Below are 11,723 nucleotides of genomic sequence, written 5' to 3' on the forward strand. Positions count from 1 at the left end.
AATCCTTTTTAAAGATACTTTCATCCACACACACTGGAAAAGCCTGCTGATAAGTGTGGCTCAAGGCATGCCAAACTTATATTGGGCAGTGTTTTTCAGACGCAAGACCTGCGCCAGCCAATCAGAATGAGCCCCATCCGCTGTGACGTTTGAGAACCAAAAACTCTGTTTCCCGACGTATACACAAAACCATGAAACAGGAGTTTTACCAAAATCTTCATGCTATCCAATCTGGATCTGTTTTAATTGCACTCCCTCGCCACCTTGTGGCCTGGAGTCACACACACTGTTGTAAATTATGTTTAATGAGGCGTGTGTTTGTTTTGGAATTAAATGGAGATCAGATCAAAACAAATTTTCTTTGATCAAGACAACTTTTTTTACTGGATACAACACACTGAGGTACAATTACATTACGCTACAAATTTAAAAGTGAAATAAAGCAAACGTTGCAGTAGCCGGCTATATTTTAACAGCATCAGCAGCCCAGTGCGCCGACGTATCTGTAGGCTAACGTGACAACAAGCAAACACTGTCAGTTTGTAAGGAGTTTAATAGCATCTATATTTAGCGTAGCTGGCAGCCTGATGCTCTAAGACATGTCTGTAATGTGTAACATTAGTAAATCCTGGTTATGTCCTGCCAGTCATCTACCAATCAGAGCTAACGTAACCTCACTCTTCATTTTATTGATAGACTTTTAAGGCTAATTAAAGCTGCAAGCAGCGTTAGACGGGTCCTCTGAGCTCATGCCGGTTTTGCCCTACTGTTATGGTATTGGCCCCACTGTGTCCAACAGAATAAGACAAACATTTTATCTCGTCACTACTAAACTATGTCAGTCGGGTTGGTGTTGTCATAGAGACCTAGACATGCTGTAGATCCTGGAAGCTAAGAAGTAGCAATTTCAAATACCCTGTAACCAGCAATATTGATGCTGATAATCTCACTTTAAAGTGTAGATTGCAGTCAGGCATGTATCCAGAAGGGAGACGTTTTCAAGATCACTTTCAAACTCCTAACAGCTCCTTTAAGTTTCCAGAAAACATCGTTTTTTATGACATTAAACTGCAGTTTTGTGTGGATGACGGGTGTTAATGTTAAAAATATATGCAGTTTTCCACATACCTTGCTACGTGTGGACATGGCCTTTACCTCACCTCCTGCTAGGTCGGTAGTACTTTACACACCCACAGAGACTTTTAAGGTTTAGCTCTTGGGGACACAGACTCTTTCATATGCCAGCACACTAATTTGAGTTTCTTGAAAGGTAGTTAGACCTCAGCAGGAACTCTGATAATGTAGAGGTAAAGAAACCTTTTAGTCCCTTTGAAAAGCAGCAACTGACGAGAAGTGCCGGGTACTCTAGGTGGAAACCAGCTGTGCTTTTTCTTTTTCCTCATATTTCAGAGTTTAGATAAATTATCCACATACATTTAACCCTGGATTTGTGATTAGAATAAGTGGATCAAATCGCCATTAGTGTATTTAATGTTAGTTTTCCCAGCTTCACTCACTGCAAGAGATGGACAGAAATATCAGCGCTGCACTCTGGGAAATAGCTACCCTGTCATGCCTCTTCAGTCTCTGACCACCATCTTTCATCCTCCAGTCCTCCTGATGCGGTCCCTCTCTGTCACTGCAGATCAGCCTCACAGTACAGTAAGCCTCTGCTTGTTTCTAATTGGAGTGATGACAGAAACCAATCCCAAACCCCATGACATGTCCAAATGTGACCACTTAAGTACTTAAAACTCATTAAAACTTCGCAGCATGATCCTTTAGCTCCACCTGGCATTTAAATATCAAGTATCAGAGATAAGTATCATCAACTGCTCTGATGAGAGTCATCTGTAGCTGTTGTTTGAACCATGACTCTTCATTAAAATCTAATTATACAGAAGTACGGTCTGTATTTATTGGCTGTTTATTAATATGGACTTGGGGCCTTCATCTCCTACCTGCCTTGTTGACTCTAACTTATTGGAGCCAAGGCAGTCGTAGAAACAAGCTGATTGGTGGAGCCAGGGGACTGACATCACACCCAAAATATACATTTCAACCTGGAAAGCTGCTGCCTTGGCAACCACTGCCCCCTTAACTGGTTCCTCTTACTCCCACTGTCTCTGAGGTGTCATGTTCACGTGTTGTACGCTACATGATAACGCAAATAAACCACTGGGAATAGCCAGAGGGAATACGCTGCTGTCAGTGGTTGTGTCCTCATCAAACTACTAATGATGATGCAACAGAGCAGGAGATTATCTTAACTCCTGATCAAGGTTAAAAAGTTGGTGTATTGATAGTAGATGATTGCAAAAAGACTCATTAGAAACAGTACTCTGTATCAGGATGAGGCAACATTTAAGCTAAAGTTTTGTTTTTCCGGAGAGATAAACTTTTCAGACATGTAGAAGGCTCTTTGATGGCTTTAATTATGCTTAAATATTTGCCAAACTTTGCACGACACTCTCTTTCTGTCTTCCGCTAACTGTTCTCATAGTTTAGATGTCTTGGAACAGCCACCCTCTACAGGACTTTGAAATCGTCACTGATCTTAACACTGTAGGAGATTTAAGCCCTGTTTCCACCAAGCAGTCCGGTTTGGTTCAGAACGGTTTGACACGGTTTGGTGTAGTTAAGCCTGATCCTGTTTGCGTTTCCACAGCAAAACTGTGCCCTCTCATGGTAGGTGGCGTGTAAGCCGGATGCCAAAAGCTGCAGCTGTTAAATAATAGCATGACGCCGGAAACACAGTTTACCCCACCAATAAATCCAACAAAGAAGAAAGATGTGACACAGTGGACAAAGAGCATAGATGGAAGACATGCAGCAATTTGTCCTCTCTGTGATTGGCATGTAGCTCTTTGATACAAAGTGCAATCAAGCTTTGTTTCAGAGAATTCTGTGTGCAGCCAGGAGAAATGAAGCTGCTGTCGGGGAAAGTGACGATTCTTCCAACCAATCAAGGGTCTGCAGTGTTGTAGCTCCACCTTCCCAGATCGGATTGATTTTGGTCTGGCACCCATATAAAAGGGTCCCAAAAAGTGAGACAGCTCGTCTTGGTTATTTGGGGATCTGTCCCGGGATAAGTCAGTGGCCACAAAATGTGCACTGTACCAAGAGGAACCGAACCTGACTGCTTGGTGGAAACGCGGCTTAAAAACCGATTCAATCTCAGAAGGTGGAGCTACAACAACTGCAGGCCGCTGACTGGTCGAAAGAATCGTAACTCACTACGCGATGGCAGCTACAATTCTCCTGGTGGCACCATAGACTGTGTAAAACATAGACGAAGCATCCGCGACATCACCTATCTGTTCCTGAAACCATGAAATAAAGCCAATCCGCGGATGCAGCCATATTTAATATGATGCCGGTTATGAGTTTCGTTTCGAACAGCTACAGGCGACCGGCAGTCACTTGACCTGAGCTGTGTCTCTGATTGGAGAATCAAACAATCCTAATAACTTCTAAACTGCTGAGTTAGAAAAAAATTCACTCACCATACAGTGTGTGCCAATAGCGAAATCAGTGTTTCAGATCCAAGCAATTTTTTGAACCAGGTTGTAAATATGCTTTTTAATGCCATGAAAGTCAATTTTTATGGCTGGGTGTGTACCTAACTTCAGGTCTCTCTGCAGCCAGCCTCACGCAGATTCTCGATGAACAGCAACTTTTGGTACTTCCGCATAGGCTTCATTTTTACTGACCGGATGTTGCCCCTTGGATGGCTCACAGCCTTTTCTGAAACAAAGCTTAATTGCACTTTGTATCAAAAAGCCACATGCCAGTCACAAAGAAGATGAAATGTTGGATGTGTTCCATTGTTGCTCTATGTTTACTGTGTCGCGTTTTTCTTATTCGTTGGATTTATTAGCAGGGTACGCAGTGTCGGGCTGCTATGACATCACGCTATTATGTTACTGATGCGGCTGTTGGCATCCAGCTTACACGCCCCCTACCATGAGGGGGCCCAGTTGGCTGTAGAAACACAAACAGGACCAAGCCTAACCGAGCCAATCTATAAACATGAAATCTTATAGAAGCTTGAGTAATCAAATGAGACTTCAGGGGATAACGCAAACAAAGAGGATTATCGACATTGCTACTGGACCAGCCTGGCATGTGTTCTTTCAATCAGCATCAAGTTAACACAAAAAAGTTGACTAATTTTGATGCAAAAACTTGTTGACCCATTCTCACAGGTGTTTCAAATCAGTTGCAAATCAGGTACCTGATTGGCAGTACCTGGAGTACCAGAAGAAGAGGAAGAAGACGAGTCAGTAGCCATGTTTACATGAGGAGTTTTTCGTCTTTCCGAATGGAATCTTTCTGAATGACTTTTCCTAAAACAATAGTACACATGGAAAGGAATATTCCAATCTCTGGTCTACATGCGCCACTATAATCAAACAGAATACTCAATGGGGCATGCCCGGAAAAACGTAAACATGTCATGTCATCAAAGACAGAGGACAACAGTTTTTTTTATTATCATGGTATTGCAATACTCTGTATTGTGAGTGTCCGTCCAGTCTTGAATTATGTTGAGTTCTTCAAAGTTTGGATCAAAAGCAAACTTTCCTCCAGTGCTGACTGCTCGCCGCCATTTTTAAAATTGAGCAACGTCTCTAGTTGCGTCTTACGTCATATCTGAGCATGCGCTTAAAGAACGCACCCTGACAACTTTCCGTCTGAGTGGATACATGATACCTCAATCGGTTTGGGGAAAAGAATATTCCACCCCTATGAAACCGATTAAATGTCCATTCAGGTTAGCACTTTTCTTTCGGAATGAGGTGTATACAAAGGTTAGATTCTTTCCATTTGAGCAAATAAACCGAATGCAAGAGGAATATTTGGGTCCGTGTATACGTGGCTATTGGCAAAACTTTTCATGGGTGAAACCCACACTCTGAGCTCTGCTGCTTATTCTACAAATATATGTTCCTCATGAATGTCTTGTGTTCAAAGTGAGCCAAACAGGTTTTGCCAAAAATTCAAGATCTATTGCCAAGAAGCAGCATTAAAACAAAGAAACAATCTAACAATCACAAATTTCCTTCTTTTTGGTGTTATGTTGTTCTTATTCACCTAATAACTCTTCCCCCAACCGCTCACACTCTTTCTCTGTGTTCTGTAAAGCTGCGCTGTACTTCCTTTCCCCCTTTCTGTTTTTCACGTCATTCAAGGGTTTACACATCCACATGCTGACAGATGTGGTAACACAGACACACGTACACTCTTTCCACACACAAGAGGAGGCAGTTGGAGTGGGCCGAGGACACATTTGTCACTCTGGCAGGCAGGCCTCCCATTCTCCGGGTTGGTGGCCTGGTTTCTGCACGGGGGCTGGGCACCTCCCCGCCTGTGCTGCCTAGTAACTGTCAGATCGAGGCTGTGATTTATGCAAATTGGCAGGCAAGGGCTTGTGGGTCAGCCGCGATATGTGGTAAGACCATCATTGGGACAGGGTACAAAGGCGAGTCAACAGAAGCAGTCACACAGTCCGCCCAGCCAGGAACACTTTTCACCGCTACCGGCGGCGAGATGAAGGTTAAAACTGATAAGTGAAAGGTGATATGAGTTTATCAGGGCTGCTCATCATGTCAAATGGCCCTAAAATGAAATATTTCAGTGTGATTTCTTTTTACAAAGTGGTTTGATGAATGAGTAGAAATTTTTCAGGGATCTCAAATCCATTTTAGCAACATCGAAATAAAAGAAAGCTGAAAGAAAACTCAAATTCTATTTTGAAAAATGACAAAAACACAAGTTCCTGCATCAGTATCTTCTGGTGAATCCTCTTGTTCACATCGGAATTTGATAGAAAACACCCGTCTCCAAGCACGCATTACTGCTGAATAAATAATGAGCGTTTCAAGCTAAAAACACTCCACAACACACACAAATTTCTCCCGTCCTCTCGAGAAGACAAAATGAGAGAAATATCAATCAATCATGCTGCCAACTTCTGGACTCAAATCTGTCCCAAATGGATCTCAAACAATCAAACACCTGCTCACTTTGTTCCCCAAACACTTCAGATGATTACTTGTGTGCAATCTGGCACTGTCCACCCGTGCAACGCTTCTGGAAAGAGCTCACAAACAAACAAGCTAACATAATGACCGACTGCTTTCAGCCCCTCTTACCTTTATGTTACACAGGAAAGCTCGCAGCCACTCATCTGAATCACATCGTCACTGATCTGTCAACAAGAAGTGCATCTTCCCATCCAGGACGCAAAAGCAGAAAAATTATATCTGCAAACAAAGGAGTAGTTTCATCATGATTCATCTCAGTGGGTATGAAAGAGCAGTGAAATAAATCAGACATCACATTTAATGTTTACCCTTGTCTCATACAGATCCTCATCTTATTCATTTTACTCCTTTTACATTTTACTCAAACCTGCCAAACCAGAAACCAGTCATGTACACTGAAACAGTAATGCAGACTACAGGGTCAAAGCTTGTGCTTTTCAAATTCATTTTCTGGAAAAGAAGAGAGAAAAATGTAAAGTCTGTGTCGTGTTAAAGAGGGTGAGCGTAACGCCTCGTTTCCACTTGTGACTTCCTGCATGTGACTGGTGTTTGTAGATATGTAGATATGATGTCAACACAAGGAAAACACTGTCTTTATGAATGAACAGAATCCTGAGACAGCTAGCCACAAGAGAGAGGATAATTTTCTTATCTGGCACAGTTTCAGATGTACAGGAATGTAAGCAGGTCCAGTATTACAGAGCAACAAATGACAATGTCGGCCTATACCAGGTATGTGGCATGTTTGATAATTACAAAAGTTGTTCCCATTTACTTTAGCATCTCATGCTAGCTAACCAGTTCTGACAGGATGACATTATTCAGATTCACTTCCTGCTAAACCTGGATGAACAGGTTCTGTCTAATCCTACAAACTAACCTGACGGTCAACATAAGCAACTGTCACTCACCTGGGATTAGAAATTAGCTTGTTAGGTAGTTAGCCGCCTGTAAGCTACTTTAGCTAGCTGAAATCTAAGACAGTTTTAGTTTTATGAACCAGTTTGTGGCAAATCTTGATGGATTATTTAGGAGGGAGGAGTTTCACAGACATGTTGAGTATCAAAGAAGTTCAGTATAATGGTTTCCTTCAAAGGGCCAGATGTAACTGTAAGACAGTATTAAACGTAGCTAAATGTAATGTAAAACAAATGTAACTATTGCTTCAAAAATGCACCATCTGAAAAAGACTTTGAAGCATGGCAATTTCTCCAGCCATAATAAAGCAGGTTTTTAGTTTTCATTTTAATTCTTGCTCTGTTTGTTGTGTTTCTTGAAGGGTCACTTTTGTCTCCGTGTTTGGTGTCATGCTAACGTAGATTGTACTCTTTAACAACTGCCATGGCCTCATAACACGAAACACATACTGTTTTTTCTTCTTGAAGCACAAACATTTATTCACTTTATATTCAGCCTTCCATCTGCATCAACTTTTCTCCTCCTGGACATTTTGGGATCATTATTTTATCTCTTAATTCCACTAGTTCGGAAAACGGCACTGATGTGAAAACACTGTAATCTAGTGGCGGGATGCCCTCACTTCATGGGTAACATAGTAGATATTATGGAAAACGTGGTTTAAGACGATCAGACCTTTTAAGATGTGCAATAGAATGACAGGACTGCTTTACCCACTTCCCTACACACAGGATAGTGAAAACTAGACTGAGGCCCCAATTACACAACGTTTCATCCGGATATGCTAAAAAGCAGTGATAAAAAAATCGGAACACGGAAACGCTGAGGGACTGAAAACACTGTAGCAGGCATGCCAGGCCTGTAGTTGGCGATATAACTGTCTTGTCTAGAAGCCGTTTTTGGTCGATCACCACAGAAGTAGAGTTGGGCAGATCATCTGGTGTATCAGTGAATGCTAAGTGCAGAAGTGGAGTAACAGATGCACTTTTTGTTGAAAGACAGTCAACAGATTCAGCAGATTGAGCAATACAAGCACAACACGGTAGTTCGCGACAATCGTAACAACGGTACTGTTGTACTGTTGTATGCGCTCGCGTGAAGCAGAGCGCGACGTCAGCATTTCTACTGCAAACGCCAGCTTACTGTCTTCACGGCAACGGTGCCAGCAGTGTTTAAGAAAAATTACACTTTGGAGGACGTTTTCAAAAGTTTGCGCCGTTTCAGTGTAAACTCAAGGCTGAGACGCAGCAAAACTTTTGTGTTTCACCCAAAAAATGTTATCGTGTAAATGGCCACTGAGTCTAAAATAGACCACCAGGGAAATTGGAAAACAATAAAGGGACAAAAACAGAAAGGGTTTCAAAAACAAATGTCTTTAAAATTTTAACGGATAAAAATCTGTAACTCTCAGAAAACTGTTTAAAATTCTGCATATTCAAACTCAACTGTGTCAAAATAGGAAAAGACACATCTGAAAACATAGAGATTCATCAGCCACAGGTGAATCAAGCGCAGATGAGAAAAATTAAATAATCATGCAGATGGGGATAAAAAAGACAGGAGTCTCAAATCCTTTGGCTTATCTAAAGCTGCTCATCTATGTTAGATAAGAAGACGTTTGGAGGGTTAATTTTTCATTAGCATGTTTGTTGAGCATGTGTTTTTCATGGAGTGCCTACCTCCTGCATTTTAAAACCAATTCAGGACTTTATCAGCAAAGCTTTGCTTAATAGTGTTACCAGTGGTCAAAACTCTACCAATGCTTTTATTCTTCTTGTACTTTAGCAGCATAACTATACATTTGTTTTATTGATTGTCTTAAATTTGAGGGCAAAAAAAACTTTTTTCATTTTTTTACTGTTCAAAAAAAAGGTTGGTCATATCATGGCAGAATCCTTTGTTGCGCGTTATCCCATATCTCATCCTGTCCTCATCAGCTCCATATTTTTTTAATGCCCTATTATTAGAATCCCTGTAATTGTTTGCAGGTATTTAAAAGGCAATAACATGCTTTTGTTGTTCCCTCTGAACCAGGTGAGCCAGATGTTCTTGGGCAGAGAATTCGACATTACCATCCTCTGATTCAAACAGTTGCTCTTTCTATCCGAACAGCTGGGCGCTTGTGGAGCCTGGCACAGTTTAATTAGTGTGAATACATTAGGTCTGTGTGAGATCTTGCTACCTGGCAGGGGTTAGAGCCGGGCAGGGACTGCAAAGGAGCAAGCTGCACCAGCGGAGCTCCCGGACCCTGCAGTAATGACCCTGCCAGGCTGACACGACACTCCCACCTGGGGGACCGCTGCAGCTTTCCAGTGACAGATGGAGGGCTGCTGAGACAGGGGAGCTGGACTGGATCACTACAGGCTCACAGAGCAACCATTAGACCAGCCACAGTGCCAGCATGTCTTTGTGTTGGCTGCACCTTTGCCTGGTAAGTAACGTAATGGTGTGAGCAGACAGACAGCCCAAACACTGAGCACATGTTTACTCCCTCATTTTGCACCAATGGTTATTATTTCAAAGTGTTACACACGGGGGAATCTGTGCTTAGATCCAGTTAATGTTTCCATGTTTTAATACACATCCTTTGACCTCTCTATAATACATACAAACAGAAGCAGGGGCTCGCAACATAATTAAATTCAAATATTACTCCCATAAGATGTTTGAGGTTGAAATATTTTAGTGGGGTTTAAAGAAATTCTGCATGAAACAGGACACGGAGTACAACTTAAATAGGCGGTGCTTTAATTTTAAGGCTCACTAGGCTGCAGAATTTCACATCAGGGTTATTTTTTGTAAAAATGCAATAAAGATGAACCAAAATGTCAAAAAAAACTTTCCCCCTCATAGAAATAAGAGCTCATAAAATTAAAAGCAGAGAGCTATACACTTCCCAACAAAGGAAAAGTGCAGTTTTAAGTACTCTGGGGTGCTGGTTTAGCTTAGTAGTCAAATTGCACAACTATGAACAGGTTATCTTGTTTCCTATCCTGGATTTTCAAAAGCCTGATTGCAGAGGTATTTTCAGAATGCATTACCGTCTGGTTCACCAGGAACCAGGCTGAAAAACTATAAATCAGACGTAGAAGTATCTTAGTATTTAATACCGGCATGATTTAGTGTCAAACTGTTTAGTTTTAATTAGTTTTCGATGTTAAAAGGATGACTGATTGACTTGCAGACTCCAACTGTGTTCTGCACTGGATTAGCAGAGAAGTATTAACATATTGTTTCATGTCTGAGTGTTCAGTTATGGATCAAGGACAGAGAGCAGTTTCTGATGCAAATTGCTGAAGTTTGTTTCCCAAAGTTTTAAAGTGAGTTATTAGCCTCTTTGAGCTGTGTGTCACAGCCACTAAAGCAGCTGCTTCCCAAACTGTCATGAGGGTCGCAACAGCCAAACAGGCCAGGCCAAACACAAACTAACTTCATGCTTAAAGAAGTCCTGCATGCATCTTACTTTTTACCTCCTGATGTGTTTTTACATCACAATTCTGTGGTTCAGTTTGACAACTTTTGCTGAAAAGCAATGGACAGAGGTCTCATCTGTGACCTTTGAGATTTCAGGTTTGACTGATTTGATCTGCCGATTGTGTATAAAGATGGATGATGTGTCTTCACCTCCTCATTTTGAACAAAAGTGAAAGCAGAATGAATTTGGAGCCTGTAGAGATCAGATGGTGGAGCCAAGACAAAAATGGGAAAGGCCCCCCAGGTAGATGAAGTTTTGATGTCATATGGGTGCCGGTAGTAAAATTAGCGACTCAGACAGGAGACCAGGCTGTAAATAGGTTAATTTCTGCTTTGAAAATGGCTTTTTTTGGCTTGGTGTGTATGTGACTTCCGCTACTTCCGGAGCCAGCCTCAAGCGAACACTCCAGAAACAGCAGATTTTAGCAGTTCAGCACTGTCTCATATTCTCAGACCTGAGGTTGCCACTTGAACAGAAACTATGATTGAGGAATATTTACATATTTTAATTTTTATGTTTGGGATGTTACCTAAGAGAAGGCAGGTTTTATGACCTTTGCTTCAGCCAATCAGTAGGGGGAGCTCTACTGATAAGACTTATCTGCAAGGACCCCGGGGCAAGATTTGTGAAAGCTTCAAGGATTTATTGAACTGATACTAAGAACAAAAAGTAGCAAATAACTCAGAAAAAAAATGAACAAAGACCTTAGTAGGTGCTGGAAAACCACAGTTATGAAGAACTAAAAATCTCAGGAGTGCCTGGCCTTAACAGACTTGAAAACAAAAGCACATGACTGGAAACATCAGCATAACAACCTGACAAGACAAACAGACACAGGACAAAGGGAGACTCAGGCTGTTTTCGAATTCGCCTACTACATACTGCTTATGAAAGTAGTATGTAGTAGGCACTGCCTACTACATACTACTTTCATAAGCAGTATGTAGTATGACTGTTTAGTTGGGTTAATTTTTCTAAAATGCTACACTGGTCTTCTGTTCGAAGTAAACAGAAGTTGGCTACAGCTGACTTTTTTGCCCCCAAAAACTTTATTGAAAATGTACAAAATAAACAAACCACGAGTAACTTATCTGCAAATATATTGCCAGAGAGAGCATTTTATATTAACTTTCAGTGGTGGAGATGATGGGGATTTAAAGATAAAAAAGAAATGGCTCTTACATTAATATTCCTCTGCTACTCCGGTTGTTGTTGCTCCGCTCTCTGCCATTTTCACTTCTGATATGGGACCAGGCGCGTTGCATTGTGGGTAATAGTAG

The sequence above is a fragment of the Halichoeres trimaculatus genome, unplaced genomic scaffold (genome assembly GCF_033239565.1).
Source record: "Halichoeres trimaculatus isolate MK-OKI-2021-1 unplaced genomic scaffold, fHalTri1.1 fHalTri1_scaffold_8, whole genome shotgun sequence".
NCBI classification, from domain to species: Eukaryota; Metazoa; Chordata; class Actinopteri; order Labriformes; family Labridae; genus Halichoeres; species Halichoeres trimaculatus.